At 44.0% G+C, this 25,696-nt stretch overlaps 1 long non-coding RNA gene across 8 annotated transcripts in view; it reads left to right on the top strand.

The window, feature by feature from the left end:
* LOC307181408 overlaps positions 1 to 25,696 on the top strand; it is a 1,608,936-nt gene that overhangs the window by 669,900 nt on the left and 913,340 nt on the right. Inside the window, exons 4-5 of one of the 8 annotated variants that reach the window (XR_013826698.1) lie at positions 10,438 to 10,519; positions 14,292 to 14,395. The exons of the other annotated variants lie outside the window; for them this stretch is intronic. This is a non-coding gene — a long non-coding RNA (uncharacterized lncRNA). Of the gene's footprint in view, positions 1 to 10,437; positions 10,520 to 14,291; positions 14,396 to 25,696 lie in introns of those variants that run through there. 8 annotated transcript variants of the gene reach the window in all.

Genomic DNA, 25,696 nt, shown 5'->3' with positions numbered 1-25,696 from the left:
CTGCCCCGCTTTCAAGTCCTCTTGGCAGCCTTACTTCAGTATATTTTTGGACGATAGCTGTCATTTATAACTCTGCAGGTTTGTGAATTACAGAGACCCTGAGCTCCTTTCTTCAACTCGCTTTCTTTTGAGCTGGCCGCAACACCGCAGGATGGCTTCAGGCCCTAATATGGTTCCGGCACGGCACGCTGAGCCTTTGGTTATTTCCTCTTCCTGGTGGGAAATGAGAGTTAAATTTGCCCGTCCAGACACCTCCAGCTAGTCTCTCATTGGTTCTCCCTATTGCTCTTCATCTTCCGCAGAAATTGCAAACTGGGCCAAACAGGAGGTTAAAGGCGCTGACTCTCCAAGTCGGGAGAGTGTTAGTAAAGGGTCTGGAATGTTGCACCCGACTACCAGGGGAGGAAAACTGAGACATATTTGAACACGTCTCCCGTTCACACGGTTGATCATACTCTGGGTTCCACATGCATGTTTCAGCTGAAGGAAGAATACCTTAAACCTGGAGAGTTGAGACCCGTGTAATGCGTACCATGCAATATGACTTCAAAGGGTCTTCATTTGCTCACCGAACCTCTCCAATCCTATCACTGCTGCGTTTATGCCCCTGTACACATGCTTGATTCTCTGTCGGAGACATAGCAATCCATAGGTTTTAAGATACTTACAAGTCAGGTACATTCTTAGGCGTTTAATATGGGGTGTTGAGTCCATTTCGTTGAGCAAGGAGTAGCTCTTGTCTATTCCATATTTGGCTTAAGGAACTTTATCTGTGCTCATTTCAATCTCTGGTTTTATGCAGCACCCCAACTCACCTTTCCCCTTAAGCAAGCATAAGTTGGTTTTCTAAATTTGAGACCCTGTTCTGTTCTGTAATTCAGTTCCTGTGTAGCCAAGTTTACATTCCGTGTATTACTGATATCTTATGATGTTTCTTTTTCTGTGTGACTTATTTCAGTTAGAATCATCATACCTGAATCCACTCATTGTGCTGCTAAGGGCCTGATGACACAGATTTCATTGCTGAGTGATATTGCTTTGTAAGTAAATACCACAACTTCTTTCTCCATTTTTCACTTTCTGCGATGTTGAACTTGTACTGTAAACGAGGTTCTTGTAAACAGAGCCGTTCCAAACTTTGGGGTGGCTGTGTCTTTTTGATTTTAATTTCCCTAAGCTATAGGACCATAAGTGGAAGTGCCCTAGGTTCTGTTGCTTTGTATTTTAGATGTTTCAGGAAACACCATACACTTCTCCCGAGTGGTTGTTGGCAATTTACATCCCGCCCATCAGCATAACAAGGCTCCCAGTTCTCCATGGCCTGTCCTGCCTTTCTGGATTTTACACTTTTTTCAGATGGCCCTTTTGACCGGGGGGAAGTGAGACTTCATTGTAGTGCAGATTTCCTTTGCAAGCTTGCTTGGTTGGCCAAAAAGGGCGTATGCGTTTTTTCCTGAATATATTCAGGAAAAAACGCATACGCCCTTTTTGGCCAAGTGCATCATTGTGGACGTTCTGCCTCTTTTCCTATGCTTTCAATGCAATTCCAGTCTACCTCCTGAAATCGGTTTCCTGCAATTCTGCCCCGCTTTCAAGTCCTCTTGGCAGCCTTACTTCAGTCTATTTTTGGACGATAGCTGTCATTTATAACTCTGCAGGTTTGTGAATTACAGTGCCCCTGAGCTCCTTTCTTCAACTCGCTTTCTTGTGACCTGGCCGCAACACCGCAGGATGGCTTTAGGCCCTAATCTGGTTCCGGCCCGGCATGGTGAGCCTTTGGTTAATTCCTCTTCCTGGTGGGAAATGAGAGTTAAATTTGCCCGTCCAGACACCTCCAGCTAGCCTCTCATTGGTTCTCGCTATTCCTGTTCATCTTCCGCAGAAATTGCAAACTGGGCCAAACAGGAGGTTAAAGGGACTGACTCTCCAAGTGGGGAGAGTGTTAGTAAAGCGTCTGGAATGTTGCACCCAAGTACCAGGGTACGAAAACTGAGACATATTTGAACACGTCTCCCGATCGCATGGTTGATCATACTCTAGGTTCCACATGCATGTTTTAGCTGAAGGAAGAATACCTTAAACCTGGAGAGTTAAGACCCGTGTAATGGGTACCATGCAATATGACTTCAAAGGGTCTTCATTTGCTCACCGAACCTCTCCAATCCTATCACTGCTGCGTTTATGCCCCTGTACACATGCTTGATTCTCTTTCGGAGACATAGCAATCCATAGGTTTTAAGATACTTACTAGTCAGGTACATTCTTAGGCGTTTAATATGCGGTGTTGAGTCCATTTCGTTGAGCAAGGAGTAGTTCTAGTCTATTCCATATTTGACTTAAGGAACTTTATCTGTGCTCATTTCAATCTCTGGTTTTATGCAGCACCCCAACTCACCTTTACCCTTAAGCAAGCATAAGTTGGTTTTCTAAATTTGAGACCCTGTTCTGTTCTGTAATTCAGTTCCTGTGTAGCCATTTTTACATTCCGTGTATTACTGATATCTTATGATGTTACTTTTTCTGTGTGACTTATTTCAGTTAGAATCATCATACCTGAATCCACTCATTGTGCTGCTAAGGGCCTGATGACACAGATTTCATTGCTGAGTGATATTGCTTGGTAGGTAAATACCACAACTTCTTTATCCATTTTTCACTTTCTGCGATGTTGAACTTGTACTGTAAACGAGGTTCTTGTAAACAGAGCCGTTTCAAACTTTGGGGTGGCTGTGTCTTTTTGATTTTAATTTCCCTAAGCTATAGGACCATAAGTGGAAGTGCCCGAGGTTCTGTTGCTTTGTTTTTTAGATGTTTCAGGAAACACCATACACTTCTCCCGAGTGGTTGTTGGCAATTTACATCCCGCCCATCAGCATAACAAGGCTCCCAGTTCTCCATGGCCTGTCCTGCCTTTCTGGATTTTACACTTTTTTCAGATGGCCCTTTTGACCGGGGGGAAGTGAGACTTCATTGTAGTGCAGATTTCCTTTGCAAGCTTGCTTGGTTGGCCAAAAAGGGCGTATGCGTTTTTTCCTGAATATATTCAGGAAAAAACGCATACGCCCTTTTTGGCCAAGTGCATCATTGTGGACGTTCTGCCTCTTTTCCTATGCTTTCAATGCAATTCCAGTCTACCTCCTGAAATCGGTTTCCTGCAATTCTGCCCCGCTTTCAAGTCCTCTTGGCAGCCTTACTTCAGTCTATTTTTGGACGATAGCTGTCATTTATAACTCTGCAGGTTTGTGAATTACAGTGCCCCTGAGCTCCTTTCTTCAACTCGCTTTCTTGTGAGCTGGCCGCAACACCGCAGGATGGCTTCAGGCCCTAATCTGGTTCCGGCACGGCACGCTGAGCCTTTGGTTATTTCCTCTTCCTGGTGGGAAATGAGAGTTAAATTTGCCCGTCCAGACACCTCCAGCTAGCCTCTCATTGGTTCTCGCTATTCCTGTTCATCTTCCGCAGAAATTGCAAACTGGGCCAAACAGGAGGTTAAAGGTGCTGACTCTCCAAGTGGGGAGAGTTTTAGTAAAGCGTCTGGAAATTTGCACCCGAGTACCAGGGTACGAAAACTGAGACATATTTGAACACGTCTCCCGATCACATGGTTGATCATACTCTGGGTTCCACATGCATGTTTTAGCTGAAGGAAGAATACCTAAAACCTGGGTAGTTGAAACCCGTGGAATGGGTACCATGCAATATGACTTCAAAGGGTCTTCATTTGCTCACCGAACCTCTCCAATCCTATCACTGCTGCGTTTATGCCCCTGTACACATGCTTGATTCCCCTTCGGAGACATAGCAATCCATAGGTTTTAAGATACTTACTAGTCAGGTACATTCTTATGCGTTTAATATGCGGTGTTGAGTCCATTTCGTTGAGAAAGGAGTAGCTCTTGTCTATTCCATATTTGGCTTAAGGAACTTTATCTGTGCTCATTTCAATCTCTGGTTTTATGCAGCACCCCAACTCACCTTTACCCTTAAGCAAGCATAAGTTGGTTTTCTAAATTTGAGACCCTGTTCTGTTCTGTAATTCAGTTCCTCTGTAGCCAAGTTTCCATTCCGTGTATTACTGATATCTTATGATGTTTCTTTTTCTGTGTGACTTACTTCAGTTAGAATCATCATACCTGAATCCACTCATTGTGCTGCTATGGGCCTGATGACATAGATTTCATTGCTGAGTGATATTGCTTTGTAAGTGAATACCACAACTTCTTTATCCATTTTTCACTTTCTGCGATGTTGAACTTGTACTGTAAACGAGGTTCGTGTAAACAGAGCCGTTCCAAACTTTGGGGTGGCTGTGTCTTTTTGATTTTAATTTCCCTAAGCTATAGGACCATAAGTGGAAGTGCCCTAGGTTCTGTTGCTTTGTTTTTTAGATGTTTCAGGAAACACCATACACTTCTCCCGAGTGGTTGTTGGCAATTTACATCCCGCCCATCAGCATAACAAGGCTCCCAGTTCTCAATGGCCTGTTGCCTTTCTGGATTTTACACTTTTTTCAGATGGCCCTTTTGACCGGGGGGAAGTGAGACTTCATTGTAGTGCAGATTTCCTTTGCAAGCTTGCTTGGTTGGCCAAAAAGGGCGTATGCGTTTTTTCCTGAATATATTCAGGAAAAAACGCATACGCCCTTTTTGGCCAAGTGCATCATTGTGGACGTTCTGCCTCTTTTCCTATGCTTTCAATGCAATTCCAGTCTAGCTCCTGAAATCGGTTTCCTGCAATTCTGCCCCGCTTTCAAGTCCTCTTGGCAGCCTTACTTCAGTCTATTTTTGGACGATAGCTGTCATTTATAACTCTGCAGGTTTGTGAGTTACAGTGCCCCTGAGCTCCTTTCTTCAACTCGCTTTCTTGTGACCTGGCCGCAACACCGCAGGATGGCTTCAGGCCCTAATCTGGTTCCGGCCCGGCATGGTGAGCCTTTGGTTAATTCCTCTTCCTGGTGGGAAATGAGAGTTAAATTTGCCCGTCCAGACACCTCCAGCTAGCCTCTCATTGGTTCTCGCTATTCCTGTTCTTCTTCCGCAGAAATTGCAAACTGGGCCAAACAGGAGGTTAAAGGGACTGACTCTCCAAGTGGGGAGAGTGTTAGTAAAGCGTCTGGAAAGTTGCACCTGAGTACCAGGGGAGGAAAACTGAGACATATTTGAATACGTCTCCCGATCACATGGTTGATCATACTCTAGGTTCCACATGCATGTTTTAGCTGAAGGAAGAATACCTTAAACCTGAGTAGTTGAAACCCATGGAATGGGTACCATGCAATATGACTTCAAAGGGTCTTCATTTGCTCACCGAACCTCTCCAATCCTATCACTGCTGCGTTTATGCCCCTGTACACATGCTTGATTCTCTTTCGGAGACATAGCAATCCATAGGTTTTAATATACTTACTAGTCAGGTACATTCTTAGGCGTTTAATATGGGGTTTTGAGTCCATTTCGTTGAGCAAGGAGTAGCTCTTGTCTATTCCATATTTGGCTTAAGGAACTTTATCTGTGCTCATTTCAATCTCTGGTTTTATGCAGCACCCCAACTCACCTTTCCCCTTAAGCAAGCATAAGTTGGTTTTCTAAATTTGAGACCCTGTTCTGTTTTGGAATGCAGTTCCTGTGTAGCCAAGTTTACATTCCGTGTATTAGTGATATCTTATGATGTTTCTTTTTCTGTGTGACTTATTTCAGTTAGAATCATCGTACCTGAATCCACTCATTATGCTGCTACGGGCCTGATGACATAGATTTCATTGCTGAGTGATACTGCATTGTACGTAAGTACCACAAGTTCTTTATCCATTTTTCACTTTCTGTGATATTGAACTTGTACGGTAAACGAGGTTCTTGTAAACGGAGGCGTCCCAAATTTGGGGTGGCTGTGTCTTTTTGATTTTAATTTCCCTAAGCTATAGGACCATAAGTGGAAGTGCCCTAGGCTCTGTTGCTTTGTTTTTTAGATGTTTCAGGAAACACCATACACTTCTCCCGAGTGGTTGTTGGCAATTTACATCCCGCCCATCAGCATAACAAGGCTCCCAGTTCTCCATGGCCTGTCCTGCCTTTCTGGATTTTACACTTTTTTCAGATGGCCCTTTTGACCGGGGGGAAGTGAGACTTCATTGTAGTGCAGATTTCCTTTGCAAGCTTGCTTGGTTGGCCAAAAAGGGCGTATGCGTTTTTTCCTGAATATATTCAGGAAAAAACGCATACGCCCTTTTTGGCCAAGTGCATCATTGTGGACGTTCTGCCTCTTTTCCTATGCTTTCAATGCAATTCCAGTCTACCTCCTGAAATCGGTTTCCTGCAATTCTGCCCCGCTTTCAAGTCCTCTTGGCAGCCTTACTTCAGTCTATTTTTGGTCGATCGCTGTCATTTATAACTCTGCAGGTTTGTGAATTACAGTGCCCCTGAGCTCCTTTCTTCAACTCGCTTTCTTGTGAGCTGGCCGCAACACCGCAGGATGGCTTCAGGCCCTAATCTAGTTCCGGCACGGCACGCTGAGCCTTTGGTTAATTCCTCTTCCTGGTGGGAAATGAGAGTTAAATTTGCCTGTCCAGACACCTCCAGCTAGTCTCTCATTGGTTCTCGCTATTCCTGTTCATCTTCCGCAGAAATTGCAAACTGGGCCAAACAGGAGGTTAAAGGGACTGACTCTCCAAGTGGGGAGAGTGTTAGTAAAGCGTCTGGAATGTTGCACCCGAGTACCAGGGTACGAAAACTGAGACATATTTGAACACGTCTCCCGATCGCATGGTTGATCATACTCTAGGTTCCACATGCATGTTTTAGCTGAAGGAAGAATACCTTAAACCTGGAGAGTTAAGACCCGTGTAATGGGTACCATGCAATATGACTTCAAAGGGTCTTCATTTGCTCACCGAACCTCTCCAATCCTATCACTGCTGCGTTTATGCCCCTGTACACATGCTTGATTCTCTTTCGGAGACATAGCAATACATAGGTTTTAAGATACTTACTAGTCAGGTACATTCTTAGGCGTTTAATATGCGGTGTTGAGTCCATTTCGTTGAGCAAGGAGTAGTTCTAGTCTATTCCATATTTGACTTAAGGAACTTTATCTGTGCTCATTTCAATCTCTGGTTTTATGCAGCACCCCAACTCACCTTTCCCCTTAAGCAAGCATAAGTTGGTTTTCTAAATTTGAGACCCTGTTCTGTTTTGGAATGCAGTTCCTGTGTAGCCATTTTTACATTCCGTGTATTACTGATATCTTATGATGTTACTTTTTCTGTGTGACTTATTTCAGTTAGAATCATCGTACCTGAATCCACTCATTATGCTGCTACGGGCCTGATGACATAGATTTCATTGCTGAGTGATACTGCATTGTACGTAAGTACCACAAGTTCTTTATCCATTTTTCACTTTCTGTGATATTGAACTTGTACGGTAAACGAGGTTCTTGTAAACGGAGGCGTCCCAAACTTTGGGGTGGCTGTGTCTTTTTGATTTTAATTTCCCTAAGCTATAGGACCATAAGTGGAAGTGCCCTAGGCTCTGTTGCTTTGTTTTTTAGATGTTTCAGGAAACACCATACACTTCTCCCTAGTGTCTGTTGGCAATTTACATCCCTCCCATCAGCATAACAATGCTCTCAGTTCTCAATGGCCTGTTGCCTTTCTGGATTTTACACTTTTTTCAGATGGCCCTTTTGACCGGGGGGAAGTGAGACTTCATTGTAGTGCAGATTTCCTTTGCAAGCTTGCTTGGTTGGCCAAAAAGGGCATATGCGTTTTTTCCTGAATATATTCAGGAAAAAACGCATACGCCCTTTTTGGCCAAGTGCATCATTGTGGACGTTCTGCCTCTTTTCCTATGCTTTCAATGCAATTCCAGTCTACCTCCTGAAATCGGTTTCCTGCAATTCTGCCCCGCTTTCAAGTCCTCTTGGCAGCCTTACTTCAGTCTATTTTTGGACGATAGCTGTCATTTATAACTCTGCAGGTTTGTGAATTACAGTGCCCCTGAGCTCCTTTCTTCAACTCGCTTTCTTGTGACCTGGCCGCAACACCGCAGGATGGCTTCAGGCCCTAATCTTGTTCCGGCCCGGCATGCTGAGCCTTTGGTTAATTCCTCTTCCTGGTGGGAAATGAGAGTTAAATTTGCCCGTCCAGACACCTCCAGCTAGTCTCTCATTGGTTCTCACTATTCCTGTTCATCTTCCGCAGAAATTGCAAACTGGGCCAAACAGGAGGTTAAAGGGACTGACTCTCCAAGTCGGGAGAGTGTTAGTAAAGCGTCTGGAATGTTGCACCCGAATACCAGGGGAGGAAAACTGAGACATATTTGAACACGTCTCCCGATCACATGGTTGATCATACTCTAGGTTCCACATGCATGTTTTAGCTGAAGGAAGAATACCTTAAACCTGGGTAGTTGAAACCCGTGGAATGGGTACCATGCAATATGACTTCAAAGGGTCTTCATTTGCTCACCGAACCTCTCCAATCCTATCACTGCTGCGTTTATGCCCCTGTGCACATGCTTGATTCTCTTTCGGAGACATAGCAATCCATAGGTTTTAAGATACTTACAAGTCAGGTACATTCTTAGGCGTTTAATATGCGGTGTTGAGTCCATTTCGTTGAGCAAGGAGTAGCTCTTGTCTATTCCATATTTGGCTTAAGGAACTTTATCTGTGCTCATTTCAATCTCTGGTTTTATGCAGCACCCCAACTCACCTTTCCCCTTAAGCAAGCATAAGTCGGTTTTCTAAATTTGAGACCCTGTTCTGTTCTGTAATTCAGTTCCTGTGTAGCCAAGTTTACATTCCGTGTATTACTGATATCTTATGATGTTTCTTTTTCTGTGTGACTTATTTCAGTTAGAATCATCATACCTGAATCCACTCATTGTGCTGCTAAGGGCCTGATGACATAGATTTCATTGCTGAGTGATATTGCTTTGTAAGTGAATACCACAACTTCTTTATCCATTTTTCACTTTCTGCGATGTTGAACTTGTACTGTCAACGAGGTTCTTGTAAACAGAGCCGTTCCAAACTTTGGGGTGGCTGTGTCTTTTTGATTTTAATTTCCCTAAGCTATAGGACCATAAGTGGAAGTGCCCTAGGCTCTGTTGCTTTGTTTTTTAGATGTTTCAGGAAACATCATACACTTCTCCCAAGTGTCTGTTGGCAATTTACATCCCGCCCATCAGCATAACAAGGCTCCCAGTTCTCCATGGCCTGTCCTGCCTTTCTGGATTTTACACTTTTTTCAGATGGCCCTTTTGACCGGGGGGAAGTGAGACTTCATTGTAGTGCAGATTTCCTTTGCAAGCTTGCTTGGTTGGCCAAAAAGGGCGTATGCGTTTTTTCCTGAATATATTCAGGAAAAAACGCATACGCCCTTTTTGGCCAAGTGCATCATTGTGGACGTTCTGCCTCTTTTCCTATGCTTTCAATGCAATTCCAGTCTACCTCCTGAAATCGGTTTCCTGCAATTCTGCCCCGCTTTCAAGTCCTCTTGGCAGGCTTACTTCAGTCTATTTTTGGACGATAGCTGTCATTTATAACTCTGCAGGTTTGTGAATTACAGTGCCCCTGAGCTCCTTTCTTCAACTTGCTTTCTTTTGAGCTGGCCGCAACACCGCAGGATGGCTTCAGGCCCTAATCTGATTCCGGCACGGCACGCTGAGCCTTTGGTTAATTCCTCTTCCTGGTGGGAAATGAGAGTTAAATTTGCCCGTCCAGACACCTCCAGCTAGCCTCTCATTGGTTCTCGCTATTCCTGTTCATCTTCCGCAGAAATTGCAAACTGGGCCAAACAGGAGGTTAAAGGGACTGACTCTCCAAGTGGGGAGAGTGTTAGTAAAGCGTCTGGAATGTTGCACCCGAGTACCAGGGGAGGAAAACTGAGACATATTTGAACACGTCTCCCGATCACATGGTTGATCATACTCTAGGTTCCACATGCATGTTTTAGCTGAAGGAAGAATACCTTAAACCTGGGTAGTTGAAACGCGTGGAATGGGTACCATGCAATATGACTTCAAAGGGTCTTCATTTGCTCACCGAACCTCTCCAATCCTATCACTGCTGCGTTTATGCCCCTGTACACACGCTTGATTCTCTTTTGGAGACATAGCAATCCATAGGTTTTAAGATACTTACTAGTCAGGTACATTCTTAGGGGTTTAATATGGGGTTTTGAGTCCATTTCGTTGAGCAAGGAGTAGCTCTTGTCTATTCCATATTTGGCTTAAGGAACTTTATCTGTGCTCATTTCAATCTCTGGTTTTATGCAGCAACCCAACTCACCTTTCCCCTTAAGCAAGCATAAGTTGGTTTTCTAAATTTGAGACCCTGTTCTGTTCTGGAATGCAGTTCCTGTGTAGCCAAGTTTACATTCCGTGTATTAGTGATATCTTATGATGTTTCTTTTTCTGTGTGACTTATTTCAGTTAGAATCATCGTAGCTGAATCCACTCATTATGCTGCTACGGGCCTGATGACATAGATTTCATTGCTGAGTGATACTGCATTGTACGTAAGTACCACAAGTTCTTTATCCATTTTTCACTTTCTGCGATGTTGAACTTGTACTGTAAACGAGGTTCTTGTAAACAGAGGCGTCCCAAACTTTGGGGTGGCTGTGTCTTTTTGATTTTAATTTCCCTAAGCTATAGGACCATAAGTGGCAGTGACCTAGGCTCTGTTGCTTTGTTTTTTATTTGTTTCAGGAAACACCATACAGTTCTCCCGAGTGTCTGTTGGCAATTTACATCCCGCCCATCAGCATAACAAGGCTCCCAGTTCTCCATGGCCTGTCCTGCCTTTCTGGATTTTACACTTTTTTCAGATGGCCCTTTTGACCGGGGGGAAGTGAGACTTCATTGTAGTGCAGATTTCCTTTGCAAGCTTGCTTGGTTGGCCAAAAAGGGCGTATGCGTTTTTTCCTGAATATATTCAGGAAAAAACGCATACGCCCTTTTTGGCCAAGTGCATCATTGTGGACGTTCTGCCTCTTTTCCTATGCTTTCAATGCAATTCCAGTCTACCTCCTGAAATCGGTTTCCTGCAATTCTGCCCCGCTTTCAAGTCCTCTTGGCAGCCTTACTTCAGTCTATTTTTGGACGATAGCTGTCATTTATAACTCTGCAGGTTTGTGAATTACAGTGCCCCTGAGCTCCTTTCTTCAACTCGCTTTCTTGTGACCTGGCCGCAACACCGCAGGATGGCTTCAGGCCCTAATCTGGTTCCGGCACGGCATGCTGAGCCTTTGGTTAATTCCTCTTCCTGGTGGGAAATGAGAGTTAAATTTGCCCGTCCAGACACCTCCAGCTAGTCTCTCATTGGTTCTCGCTATTCCTGTTCATCTTCCGCAGAAATTGCAAACTGGGCCAAACAGGAGTTTAAAGGCGCTGACTCTCCAAGTGGGGAGAGTGTTAGTAAAGCGTCTGGAATGTTGCACCCGAGTACCAGGGGAGGAAAACTGAGACATATTTGAACACGTCTCCCGATCACATAGTTGATCATACTTGGGTTCCACATGCATGTTTTAGCTGAAGGAAGAATACCTTAAACCTGGAGAGTTGAGACCCGTGTAATGGGTACCATGCAATATGACTTCAAAGGGTCTTCATTTGCTCACCGAACCTCTCCAATCCTATCACTGCTGCGTTTATGCCCCTGTACACACGCTTGATTCTCTTTTGGAGACATAGCAATCCATAGGTTTTAAGATACTTACTAGTCAGGTACATTCTTAGGCGTTTAATATGGGGTGTTGAGTCCATTTCGTTGAGCAAGGGGTAGCTCTTGTCTATTCCATATTTGGCTTAAGGAACTTTATCTGTGCTCATTTCAATCTCTGGTTTTATGCAGCACCCCAACTCACCTTTACCCTTAAGCAAGCATAAGTTGGTTTTCTAAATTTGAGTCCCTGTTCTGTTCTGTAATTCAGTTCCTGTGTAGCCAAGTTTACATTCCGTGTATTACTGATATCTTATGATGTTTCTTTTTCTGTGTGACTTACTTCAGTTAGAATCATCATACCTGAATCCACTCATTGTGCTGCTAAGGGCCTGATGACACAGATTTCATTGCTGAGTGATATTGCTTTGTAAGTAAATACCACAACTTCTTTATCCATTTTTCACTTTCTGCGATGTTGAACTTGTACTGTAAACAAGGTTCTTGTAAACAGAGCCGTTCCAAACTTTGGGGTGGCTGTGTCTTTTTGATTTTAATTTCCCTAAGCTATAGGACCATAAGTGGAAGTGCCCTAGGTTCTGTTGCTTTGTTTTTTAGATGTTTCAGGAAACACCATACACTTCTCCCGAGTGGTTGTTGGCAATTTACATCCCGCCCATCAGCATAACAAGGCTCCCAGTTCTCCATGGCCTGTCCTGCCTTTCTGGATTTTACACTTTTTTCAGATGGCCCTTTTGCCCGGGGGGAAGTGAGACTTCATTGTAGTGCAGATTTCCTTTGCAAGCTTGCTTGGTTGGCCAAAAAGGGCGTATGCGTTTTTTCCTGAATATATTCAGGAAAAAACGCATACGCCCTTTTTGGCCAAGTGCATCATTGTGGACGTTCTGCCTCTTTTCCTATGCTTTCAATGCAATTCCAGTCTACCTCCTGAAATCGGTTTCCTGCAATTCTGCCCCGCTTTCAAGTCCTCTTGGCAGCCTTACTTCAGTCTATTTTTGGACGATAGCTGTCATTTATAACTCTGCAGGTTTGTGAATTACAGTGCCCCTGAGCTCCTTTCTTCAACTCGCTTTCTTGTGACCTGGCTGCAACACCGCAGGATGTCTTCAGGCCCTAATCTGGTTCCGGTACGGCACGCTGAGCCTTTGGTTATTTCCTCTTCCTGGTGGGAAATGAGAGTTAAATTTGCCCGTCCAGACACCTCCAGCTAGCCTCTCATTGGTTCTCGCTATTCCTGTTCATCTTCCGCAGAAATTGCAAACTGGGCCAAACAGGAGGTTAAAGGGACTGACTCTCCAAGTGGGGAGAGTGTTAGTAAAGCGTCTGGAATGTTGCACCCGAGTACCAGGGGAGGAAAACTGAGACATATTTGAACACGTCTCCTGATCACATGGTTGATCATACTTGGGTTCCACATGCATGTTTTAGCTGAAGGAAGAATACCTTAAACCTGGAGAGTTGAGACCCGTGGAATGGGTACCATGCAATATGACTTCAAAGGGTCTTCATTTGCTCACCGAACCTCTCCAATCCTATCACTGCTGCGTTTATGCCCCTGTACACATGCTTGATTCTCTTTTGGAGACATAGCAATCCATAGGTTTTAAGATACTTACTAGTCAGGTACATTCTTAGGGGTTTAATATGGGGTTTTGAGTCCATTTCGTTGAGCAAGGAGTAGCTCTTGTGTATTCCATATTTGGCTTAAGGAACTTTATCTGTGCTCATTTCAATCTCTGGTTTTATGCAGCACCCCAACTCACCTTTCCCCTTAAGCAAGCATAAGTTGGTTTTCTAAATTTGAGACCCTGTTCTGTTCTGGAATGCAGTTCCTGTGTAGCCAAGTTTACATTCCGTGTATTAGTGATATCTTATGATGTTTCTTTTTCTGTGTGACTTATTTCAGTTAGAATCATCGTACCTGAATCCACTCATTATGCTGCTACGGGCCTGATGACATAGATTTCATTGCTGAGTGATACTGCATTGTACGTAAGTACCACAAGTTCTTTATCCATTTTTCACTTTCTGCGATGTTGAACTTGTACTGTAAACGAGGTTCTTGTAAACAGAGGCGTCCCAAACTTTGGGGTGGCTGTGTCTTTTTGATTTTAATTTCCCTAAGCTATAGGACCATAAGTGGCAGTGCCCTAGGCTCTGTTGCTTTGTTTTTTAGATGTTTCAGGAAACACCATACACTTCTCCCGAGTGTCTGTTGGCAATTTACATCCCGCCCATCAGCATAACAAGGCTCCCAGTTCTCCATGGTCTGTCCTGCCTTTCTGGATTTTACACTTTTTTCAGATGGCCCTTTTGACCGGGGGGAAGTGAGACTTCATTGTAGTGCAGATTTCCTTTGCAAGCTTGCTTGGTTGGCCAAAATGGGCGTATGCGTTTTTTCCTGAATATATTCAGGAAAAAACGCATACGCCCTTTTTGGCCAAGTGCATCATTGTGGACGTTCTGCCTCTTTTCCTATGCTTTCAATGCAATTCCAGTCTACCTCCTGAAATCGGTTTCCTGCAATTCTGCCCCGCTTTCAAGTCCTCTTGGCAGCCTTACTTCAGTCTATTTTTGGACGATAGCTGTCATTTATAACTCTGCAGGTTTGTGAATTACAGTGCCCCTGGGCTCCTTTCTTCTACTCGCTTTCTTTTGAGCTGGCCGCAACACCGCAGGATGGCTTCAGGCCCTAATCTGGTTCCGGTACGGCACGCTGAGCCTTTGGTTATTTCCTCTTCCTGGTGGGAAATGAGAGTTAAATTTGCCCGTCCAGACACCTCCAGCTAGCCTCTCATTGGTTCTCGCTATTCCTGTTCATCTTCCGCAGAAATTGCAAACTGGGCCAAACAGGAGGTTAAAGGCGCTGACTCTCCAAGTGGGGAGAGTGTTAGTAAAGCGTCTGGAATGTTGCACCCGAGTACCAGGGGAGGAAAACTGAGACATATTTGAACACGTCTCCCGTTCACATGGTTGATCATACTTGGGTTCCACATGCATGTTTTAGCTGAAGGAAGAATACCTTAAACCTGGAGAGTTGAGACCCGTGTAATGGGTACCATGCAATATGACTTCAAAGGGTCTTCATTTGCTCACCGAACCTCTCCAATCCTATCACTGCTGCGTTTATGCCCCTGTACACACGCTTGATTCTCTTTTGGAGACATAGCAATCCATAGGTTTTAAGATACTTACTAGTCAGGTACATTCTTAGGCGTTTAATATGGGGTGTTGAGTCCATTTCATTGAGCAAGGAGTAGCTCTTGTCTATTCCATATTTGGCTTAAGGAACTTTATCTGTGCTCATTTCAATCTCTGGTTTTATGCAGCACCCCAACTCACCTTTCCCCTTAAGCAAGCATAAGTTGCTTTTCTAAATTTGAGACACTATTCTGTTCTGTAATTCAGTTCCTGTGTAGCCAAGTTTACATTCCGTGTATTAGTGATATCTTATGATGTTTCTTTTTCTGTGTGACTTATTTCAGTTAGAATCATCGTACCTGAATCCACTCATTGTGCTGCTAAGGGCCTGATGACACAGATTTCATTGCTGAGTGATATTGCTTTGTAAGTAAATACCACAACTTCTTTATCCATTTTTCACTTTCTGCGATGTTGAACTTGTACTGTAAACGAGGTTCTTGTAAACAGAGCCGTTCCAAACTTTCGGGTGGCTGTGTCTTTTTGATTTTAATTTCCCTAAGCTATAGGACCATAAGTGGAAGTGCCCTAGGTTCTGTTGCTTTGTTTTTTAGATGTTTCAGGAAACACCATACACTTCTCCCGAGTGGTTGTTGGCAATTTACATCCCGCCCATCAGCATAACAAGGCTCCCAGTTCTCCATGGCCTGTCTTGTCTTTCTGGATTTTACACTTTTTTCAGATGGCCCTTTTGACCGGGGGGAAGTGAGACTTCATTGTAGTGCAGATTTCCTTTGCAAGCTTGCTTGGTTGGCCAAAAAGGGCGTATGCGTTTTTTCCTGAATATATTCAGGAAAAAACGCATACGCCCTTTTTGGCCAAGTGCATCATTGTGGACGTTCTGCCTCTTTTCCTATTCTTTCAATGCAATTCCAGTCTACCTCCTGAAATCGGTTTCCTGCAATTCTGCCCCGCTTTCAAGTCCTCTTGGCAGCCTTACTTCAGTCTATTTTTGGACGATAGCTGTCATTTATAACTCTGCAGGTTTGTGAATTACAGTGCCCCTGAGCTCCTTTCTTCAACTCGCTTTCTTGTGACCTGGCCGCAACACCGCAGGATGGCTTCAGGCCCTAATCTGGTTCCGGCACGGCACGCTGAGCCTTTGGTTAATTCCTCTTCCTGGTGGGAAATGAGAGTTAAATTTGCCCGTCCAGACACCTCCAGCTAGTCTCTCATTGGTTCTCGCTATTCCTGTTCATCTTCCGCAGAAATTGCAAACTGGGCCAAACAGGAGGTTAAAGGGACTGACTCTCCAAGTCGGAAGAGTGTTAGTAAAGCGTCTGGAATGTTGCACCCGAGTACCAGGGGAGGAAAACTGAGACATATTTGAACACGTCTCCCGTTCACATGGTTGATCATACTCTAGGTTCCACATGCATGTTTTAGCTGAAGGAAGAATACCTTAAACCTGGGTACTTGAGACCCGTGGAATGGGTACCATGCAATATGACTTCAAAGGGTCTTCATTTGCTCACCGAACCTCTCCAATCCTATCACTGCTGCATTTATTCCCCTGTACACACGCTTGATTCTCTTTTGGAGACATAGCAATCCATAGGTTTTAAGATACTTACTAGTCAGGTACATTCTTAGGCGTTTAATATGGGGTGTTGAGTCCATTTCGTTGAGCAAGGAGTAGCTCTTGTCTATTCCATATTTGGCTTAAGGAACTTTATCTGTGCTCATTTCAATCTCTGGTTTTATGCAGCACCCCAACTCACCTTTCCCCTTAAGCAAGCATAAGTTGGTTTTCTAAATTTGAGACCCTGTTCTGTTCTGTAATTCAGTTCCTGTGTAGCCAAATTTCCATTCCGTGTATTACTGATATGTTATGATGTTTCTTTTTCTGTGTGACTTATTTCAGTTAGAATCATCATACCTGAATCCACTCATTGTGATGCTAAGGGCCTGATGACATAGATTTCATTGCTGAGTGATATTGCTTTGTAAGTAAATACCACAACTTCTTTATCCATTTTTCACTTTCTGCAATGTTGAACTTGTACTGTAAACGAGGTTCTTGTAAACAGAGGCGTCCCAAACTTTGGGGTGGCTGTGTCTTTTTGATTTTAATTTCCCTAAGCTATAGGACCATAAGTGGAAGTGCTCTAGGCTCTGTTGCTTTGTTTTTTAGATGTTTCAGGAAACACCATACACTTCTCCTGAGTGTCTGTTGGCAATTTACATCCCGCCCATCAGCATAACAAGGCTCCCAGTTCTCCATGGCCTGTCCTGCCTTTCTGGATTTTACACTTTTTTCAGATGGCCCTTTTGACCGGGGGGAAGTGAGACTTCATTGTAGTGCAGATTTCCTTTGCAAGCTTGCTTGGTTGGCCAAAAAGGGCGTATGCGTTTTTTCCTGAATATATTCAGGAAAAAACGCATACGCCCTTTTTGGCCAAGTGCATCATTGTGGACGTTCTGCCTCTTTTCCTATGCTTTCAATGCAATTCCAGTCTATCTCCTGAAATCGGTTTCCTGCAATTCTGCCCCGCTTTCAAGTCCTCTTGGCAGCCTTACTTCAGTCTATTTTTGGACGATAGCTGTCATTTATAACTCTGCAGGTTTGTGAATTACAGTGCCCTTGAGCTCCTTTCTTCAACTCGCTTTCTTTTGAGCTGGCCGCAACACCGCAGGATGGCTTCAGGCCCTAATCTGGTTCCGGCCCGGCATGCTGAGCCTTTGGTTAATTCCTCTTCCTGGTGGGAAATGAGAGTTAAATTTGCCCGTCCAGACACCTCCAGCTAGTCTCTCATTGGTTCTCGCTATTCCTGTTCATCTTCCGCAGAAATTGCAAACTGGGCCAAACAGGAGGTTAAAGGGACTGACTCTCCAAGTTGGGAGAGTGTTAGTAAAGCGTCTGGAATGTTGCACCCGACTACCAGGGGAGGAAAACTGAGACATATTTGAACACGTCTCCCGATCACATGGTTGATCATACTCTAGGTTCCACATGCATGTTTTAGCTGAAGGAAGAATACCTTAAACCTGGAGAGTTGAGACCCGTGTAATGGGTACCATGCAATATGACTTCAAAGGGTCTTCATTTGCTCACCGAACCTCTCCAATCCTATCACTGCTGCGTTTATGCCCCTGTACACATGCTTGATTCTCTTTTGGAGACATAGCAATCCATAGGTTTTCCGATACTTACTAGTAAGGTACATTCTTAGGCGTTTAATATGCGGTGTTGAGTCCATTTCTTTGAGCAAGGAGTAGCTCTTGTCTATTCCATATTTGACTTAAGGAACTTTATCTGTGCTCATTTCAATCTCTGGTTTTATGCAGCACCCCAACTCACCTTTACCCTTAAGCAAGCATAAGTTGGTTTTCTAAATTTGAGACCCTGTTCTGTTCTGTAATTCAGTTCCTGTGTAGCCAAGTTTACATTCCGTGTATTACTGATATCTTATGATGTTTATTTTCTGTGTGACTTATTTCAGTTAGAATCATCATACCTGAATCCACTCATTGTGCTGCTACGGGCCTGATGACACAGATTTCATTGCTGAGTGATATTGTTTGTAAGTAAATACCACAACTTCTTTATCCATTTTTCACTTTCTGCGATGTTGAACTTGTACTGTAAACGAGGTTCTTGTAAACAGAGCCGTTCGAAAGTTTGGGGTGGCTGTGTCTTTTTGATTTTAATTTCCCTAAGCTATAGGACCATAAGTGGCAGTGCCCTAGGCTCTGTTGCTTTGTTTTTTAGATGTTTCAGGAAACACCATACACTTCTCCGGAGTGTCTGTTGGCAATTTACATCCCGCCCATCAGCATAACAAGGCTCCCAGTTCTCCATGGCCTGTCCTGCCTTTCTGGATTTTACACTTTTTTCAGATGGCCCTTTTGACCGCGGGGAAGTGAGACTTCATTGTAGTGCAGATTTCCTTTGCAAGCTTGCTTGGTTGGCCAAAAAGGGCGTATGCGTTTTTTCCTGAATATATTCAGGAAAAAACGCATACGCCCTTTTTGGCCAAGTGCATCATTGTGGACGTTCTGCCTCTTTTCCTATGCTTTCAATGCAATTCCAGTCTACCTCCTGAAATCGGTTTCCTGCAATTCTGCCCCGCTTTCAAGTCCTCTTGGCAGCCTTACTTCAGTCTATTTTTGGACGATAGCTGTCATTTATAACTCTGCAGGTTTGTGAATTACAGTGCCCCTGAGCTCCTTTCTTCAACTCGCTTTCTTGTGACCTGGCCGCAACACCGCAGGATGGCTTCAGGCCCTAATCTGGTTCCGGCACGGCACGCTGAGCCTTTGGTTAATTCCTCTTCCGGGTGGGAAATGAGAGTTAAATTTGCCCGTCCAGACACCTCCAGCTAGTCTCTCATTGGTTCTCGCTATTCCTGTTCATCTTCCGCAGAAATTGCAAACTGGGCCAAACAGGAGGTTAAAGGGACTGACTCTCCAAGTCGGAAGAGTGTTAGTAAAGCGTCTGGAATGTTGCACCCGAGTACCAGGGGAGGAAAACTGAGACATATTTGAACACGTCTCCCGTTCACATGGTTGATCATACTCTGGGTTCCACATGCATGTTTTAGCTGAAGGAAGAATACCTTAAACCTGGGTAGTTGAGACCCGTGGAATGGGTACCATGCAATATGACTTCAAAGGGTCTTCATTTGCTCACCGAACCTCTCCAATCCTATCACTGCTGCGTTTATTCCCCTGTACACACGCTTGATTCTCTTTTGGAGACATAGCAATCCATAGGTTTTAAGATACTTACTAGTCAGGTACATTCTTAGGCGTTTAATATGGGGTGTTGAGTCCATTTCGTTGAGCAAGGAGTAGCTCTTGTCTATTCCATATTTGGCTTAAGGAACTTTATCTGTGCTCATTTCAATCTCTGCTTTTATGCAGCACCCCAACTCACCTTTCCCCTTAAGCAAGCATAAGTTGGTTTTCTAAATTTGAGACCCTGTTCTGTTCTGTAATTCAGTTCCTGTGTAGCCAAATTTCCATTCCGTGTATTACTGATATTTTATGATGTTTCTTTTTCTGTGTGACTTATTTCAGTTAGAATCATCATACCTGAATCCACTCATTGTGATGCTAAGGGCCTGATGACATAGATTTCATTGCTGAGTGATATTGCTTTGTAAGTAAATACCACAACTTCTTTATCCATTTTTCACTTTCTGCGATGTTGAACTTGTACTGTAAACGAGGTTCTTGTAAACAGAGGCGTCCCAAACTTTGGGGTGGCTGTGTCTTTTTGATTTTAATTTCCCTAAGCTATAGGACCATAAGTGGCAGTGCCCTAGGCTCTGTTGCTTTGTTTTTTAGATGTTTCAGGAAACACCATACACTTCTCCCGAGTGTCTGTTGGCAATTTACATCCCGCCCATCAGCATAACAAGGCTCCCAGTTCTCCATGGCCTGTCCTGCCTTTCTGGATTTTACACTTTTTTCAGATGGCCCTTTTGACCGGGGGGAAGTGAGACTTCATTGTAGTGCAGATTTCCTTTGCAAGCTTGCTTGGTTGGCCAAAAAGGGCGTATGCGTTTTTTCCTGAATATATTCAGGAAAAAACGCATACGCCCTTTTTGGCCAAGTGCATCATTGTGGACGTTCTGCCTCTTTTCCTATGCTTTCAATGCAATTCCAGTCTACCTCCTGAAATCGGTTTCCTGCAATTCTGCCCCGCTTTCAAGTCCTCTTGGCAGCCTTACTTCAGTCTATTTTTGGATGATAGCTGTCATTTATAACTCTGCAGGTTTGTGAATTACAGTGCCCCTGAGCTCCTTTCTTCAACTCGCTTTCTTGTGACCTGGCCACAACACCGCAGGATGGCTTCAGGCCCTAATCTGGTTCCGGCCCGGCATGCTGAGCCTTTGGTTAATTCCTCTTCCTGGTGGGAAATGAGAGTTAAATTTGCCCGTCCAGACACCTCCAGCTAGTCTCTCATTGGTTCTCGCTATTCCTGTTCATCTTCCGCAGAAATTGCAAACTGGGCCAAACAGGAGGTTAAAGGTGCTGACTCTCCAAGTGGGGAGAGTGTTAGTAAAGCGTCTGGAATGTTGCACCCGAGTACCAGGGGAGGAAAACTGAGACATATTTGAACACGTCTCCCGTTCACATGGTTGATCATACTTGGGTTCCACATGCATGTTTTAGCTGAAGGAAGAATACCTTAAACCTGGAGAGTTCAGACCCGTGTAATGGGTACCATGCAATATGACTTCAAAGGGTCTTCATTTGCTCACCGAACCTCTCCAATCCTATCACTGCTGCGTTTATGCCCCTGTACACATGCTTGATTCTCTTTCGGAGACATAGCAATCCATAGGTTTTAAGATACTTACTAGTCAGGTACATTCTTAGGCGTTTAATATGCGGTGTTGAGTCCATTTCGTTGAGCAAGGAGTAGCTCTTGTCTATTCCATATTTGGCTTAAGGAACTTTATCTGTGCTCATTTCAATCTCTGGTTTTATGCAGCACCCCAACTCACCTTTCCCCTTAAGCAAGCATAAGTTGCTTTTCTAAATTTGAGACACTGTTCTGTTCTGTAATTCAGTTCCTGTGTAGCCAAGTTTACATTCCGTGTATTAGTGATATCTTATGATGTTTCTTTTTCTGTGTGACTTATTTCAGTTAGAATCATCGTACCTGAATCCACTCATTGTGCTGCTAAGGGCCTGATGACATAGATTTCATTGCTGAGTGATATTGCTTTGTAAGTAAATACCACAACTTCTTTATCCATTTTTCACTTTCTGCGATGTTGAACTTGTACTGTAAACGAGGTTCTTGTAAACAGAGCCGTTCCAAACTTTGGGGAGGCTGTGTCTTTTTGATTTTAATTTCCCTAAGCTATAGGACCATAAGTGGAAGTGCCCTAGGTTCTGTTGCTTTGTTTTTTACATGTTTCAGGAAACACCATACACTTCTCCGGAGTGGTTGTTGGCAATTTACATCCCGCCCATCAGCATAACAAGGCTCCCAGTTCTCCATGGCCTGTCTTGTCTTTCTGGATTTTACACTTTTTTCAGATGGCCCTTTTGACCGGGGGGAAGTGAGACTTCATTGTAGTGCAGATTTCCTTTGCAAGCTTGCTTGGTTGGCCAAAAAGGGCGTATGCGTTTTTTCCTGAATATATTCAGGAAAAAACGCATACGCCCTTTTTGGCCAAGTGCATCATTGTGGACGTTCTGCCTCTTTTCCTATGCTTTCAATGCAATTCCAGTCTACCTCCTGAAATCGGTTTCCTGCAATTCTGCCCCGCTTTCAAGTCCTCTTGGCAGCCTTACTTCAGTCTATTTTTGGACGATAGCTGTCATTTATAAGTCTGCAGGTTTGTGAATTACAGTGCCCCTGAGCTCCTTTCTTCAACTCGCTTTCTTGTGACCTGGCCGCAACACCGCAGGATGGCTTCAGGCCATAATCTGGTTCTGGCACGGCACGCTGAGCCTTTGGTTAATTCCTCTTCCTGGTGAGAAATGAGAGTTAAATTTGCCCGTCCAGACACCTCCAGCTAGTCTCTCATTGGTTCTCGCTATTCCTGTTCATCTTCCGCAGAAATTGCAAACTGGGCCAAACAGGAGGTTAAAGGGACTGACTCTCCAACTCGGGAGAGTGTTAGTAAAGCGTCTGGAATGTTGCACCCGAGTCCCAGGGGAGGAAAACTGAGACATATTTGAACACGTCTCCCGATCACATGGTTGATCATACTCTAGGTTCCACATGCATGTTTTAGCTGAAGGAAGAATACCTTAAACCTGGGTAGTTGAAACCCTTGTAATGCGTACCATGCCATATGACTTCAAAGGGTCTTCATTTGCTCACCGAACCTCTCCAATCCTATCACTGCTGCGTTTATGCCCCTGTACACATGCTTGATTCTCTTTTGGAGACATAGCAATCCATAGGTTTTAAGATACTTACTAGTCAGGTACATTCTTAGGCGTTTAATATGCGGTGTTGAGTCCATTTCTTTGAGCAAGGAGTAGCTCTTGTCTATTCCATATTTGACTTAAGGAACTTTATCTGTGCTCATTTCAATCTCTGGTTTTATGCAGCACCCCAACTCACCTTTACCCTTAAGCAAGCATAAGTTGGTTTTCTAAATTTGAGACCCTGTTCTGTTCTGTAATTCAGTTCCTGTGTAGCCAAGTTTACATTCCGTGTATTACTGATATCTTATGATGTTTCTTTTTCTGTGTGACTTATTTCAGTTAGAATCATCATACCTGAATCCACTCATTGTGATGCTAAGGGCCTGATGACATAGATTTCATTGCTGAGTGATATTGCTTTGTAAGTAAATACCACAACTTCTTTATCCATTTTTCACTTTCTGCGATGTTGAACTTGTACTGTAAACGAGGTTCTTGTAAACAGAGCCGTCCCAAACTTTGGGGTGGCTGTGTCCTTCTGATTTTAATTTCCCTAAGCTATAGGGCCATAAGTGGCAGTGCCCTAGGCTCTGTTGCTTTGTTTTTTAGATGTTTCAGGAAACACCATACACTTCTCCCAAGTGTCTGTTGGCAATTTACATCCCGCCCATCAGCATAACAAGGCTCCCTGTTCTCCATGGCCTGTCCTGCCTTTCTGGATTTTACACTTTTTTCAGATGGCCCTTTTGACCGGGGGGAAGTGAGACTTCATTGTAGTGCAGATTTCCTTTGCAAGCTTGCTTGGTTGGCCAAAAAGGGCGTATGCGTTTTTTCCTGAATATATTCAGGAAAAAACGCATACGCCCTTTTTGGCCAAGTGCATCATTGTGGACGTTCTGCCTCTTTTCCTATGCTTTCAATGCAATTCCAGTCTACCTCCTGAAATCGGTTTCCTGCAATTCTGCCCCGCTTTCAAGTCCTCTTGGCAGCCTTACTTCAGTATATTTTTGGACGATAGCTGTCATTTATAACTCTGCAGGTTTGTGAATTACAGTGCCCCTGAGCTCCTTTCTTCAACTCGCTTTCTTTTGAGCTGGCCGCAACACCGCAGGATGGCTTCAGGCCCTAATCTGGTTCCGGTACGGCACGCTGAGCCTTTGGTTATTTCCTCTTCCTGGTGGGAAATGAGAGTTAAATTTGCCCGTCCAGTCACCTCCAGCTAGCCTCTCATTGGTTCTCGCTATTCCTGTTCATCTTCCGCAGAAATTGCAAACTGTGCCAAACAGGAGGTTAAAGGCGCTGACTCTCCAAGTGGGGAGAGTGTTAGTAAAGCGTCTGGAATGTTGCACCCGAGTACCAGGGGAGGAAAACTGAGACATATTTGAACACGTCTCCCGATCACATGGTTGATCATACTCTGGGTTCCACATGCATGTTTTATCTGAAGGAAGAATACCTAAAACCTGGGTAGTTGAAACCCGTGGAATGGGTACCATGCAATATGACTTCAAAGGGTCTTCATTTGCTCACCGAACCTCTCCAATCCTATCACTGCTGCGTTTATGCCCCTGTACACATGCTTGATTCTCTTTCGGAGACATAGCAATCCATAGGTTTTAAGATACTTACTAGTCAGGTACATTCTTAGGCGTTTAATATGCGGTGTTGAGTCCATTTCGTTGAGCAAGGAGTAGCTCCTGTCTATTCCATATTTGACTTAAGGAACTTTATCTGTGCTCATTTCAATCTCTGGTTTTATGCAGCACCCCAACTCACCTTTACCCTTAAGCAAGCATAAGTTGGTTTTCTAAATTTGAGACCCTGTTCTGTTCTGTAATTCAGTTCCTGTGTAGCCAAGTTTACATTCCGTGTATTACTGATATCTTATGATGTTTCTTTTTCTGTGTGACTTACTTCAGTTAGAATCATCATACCTGAATCCACTCATTGTGCTGCTAAGGGCCTGATGACACAGATTTCATTGCTGAGTGATATTGCTTTGTAAGTAAATACCACAAGTTCTTTATCCATTTTTCACTTTCTGCGATGTTGAACTTGTACTGTAAACGAGGTTCTTGTAAACAGAGCCGTTCCAAACTTTGGGGTGGCTGTGTCTTTTTGATTTTAATTTCCCTAAGCTATAGGACCATAAGTGGCAGTGCCCTAGGCTCTGTTGCTTTGTTTTTTAGATGTTTCAGGAAACACCATACACTTCTCCCAAGTGTCTGTTGGCAATTTACATCCCGCCCATCAGCATAACAAGGCTCCCAGTTCTCCATGGCCTGTCCTGCCTTTCTGGATTTTACACTTTTTTCAGATGGCCCTTTTGACCGGGGGGAAGTGAGACTTCATTGTAGTGCAGATTTCCTTTGCAAGCTTGCTTGGTTGGCCAAAAAGGGCGTATGCGTTTTTTCCTGAATATATTCAGGAAAAAACGCATACGCCCTTTTTGGCCAAGTGCATCATTGTGGACGTTCTGCCTCTTTTCCTATGCTTTCAATGCAATTCCAGTCTACCTCCTGAAATCGGTTTCCTGCAATTCTGCCCCGCTTTCAAGTCCTCTTGGCAGCCTTACTTCAGTCTATTTTTGGACGATAGCTGTCATTTATAACTCTGCGGGTTTGTGAATTACAGTGCCCCTGAGCTCCTTTCTTCAACTCGCTTTCTTTTGAGCTGGCCGCAACACCGCAGGATGGCTTCAGGCCCTAATCTGGTTCCGGTACGGCACGCTGAGCCTTTGGTTATTTCCTCTTCCTGTTGGGAAATGAGAGTTAAATTTGCCCGTCCAGACACCTTCAGCTAGCCTCTCATTGGTTCTCGCTATTCCTGTTCATCTTCCGCAGAAATTGCAAACTGGGCCAAACAGGAGGTTAAAGGCGCTGACTCTCCAAGTGGGGAGAGTGTTAGTAAAGCGTCTGGAATGTTGCACCCGAGTACCAGGGGAGGAAAACTGAGACATATTTGAACA

The sequence above is a fragment of the Stenella coeruleoalba genome, assembly GCF_951394435.1.
Source record: "Stenella coeruleoalba genome assembly, contig: scaffold_69, whole genome shotgun sequence".
Lineage (NCBI taxonomy): Eukaryota > Metazoa > Chordata > Mammalia > Artiodactyla > Delphinidae > Stenella > Stenella coeruleoalba.
The sequence above is the reverse complement of the archived record's forward strand: the minus strand, read 5'-3'. Positions and strand labels throughout refer to the sequence as shown.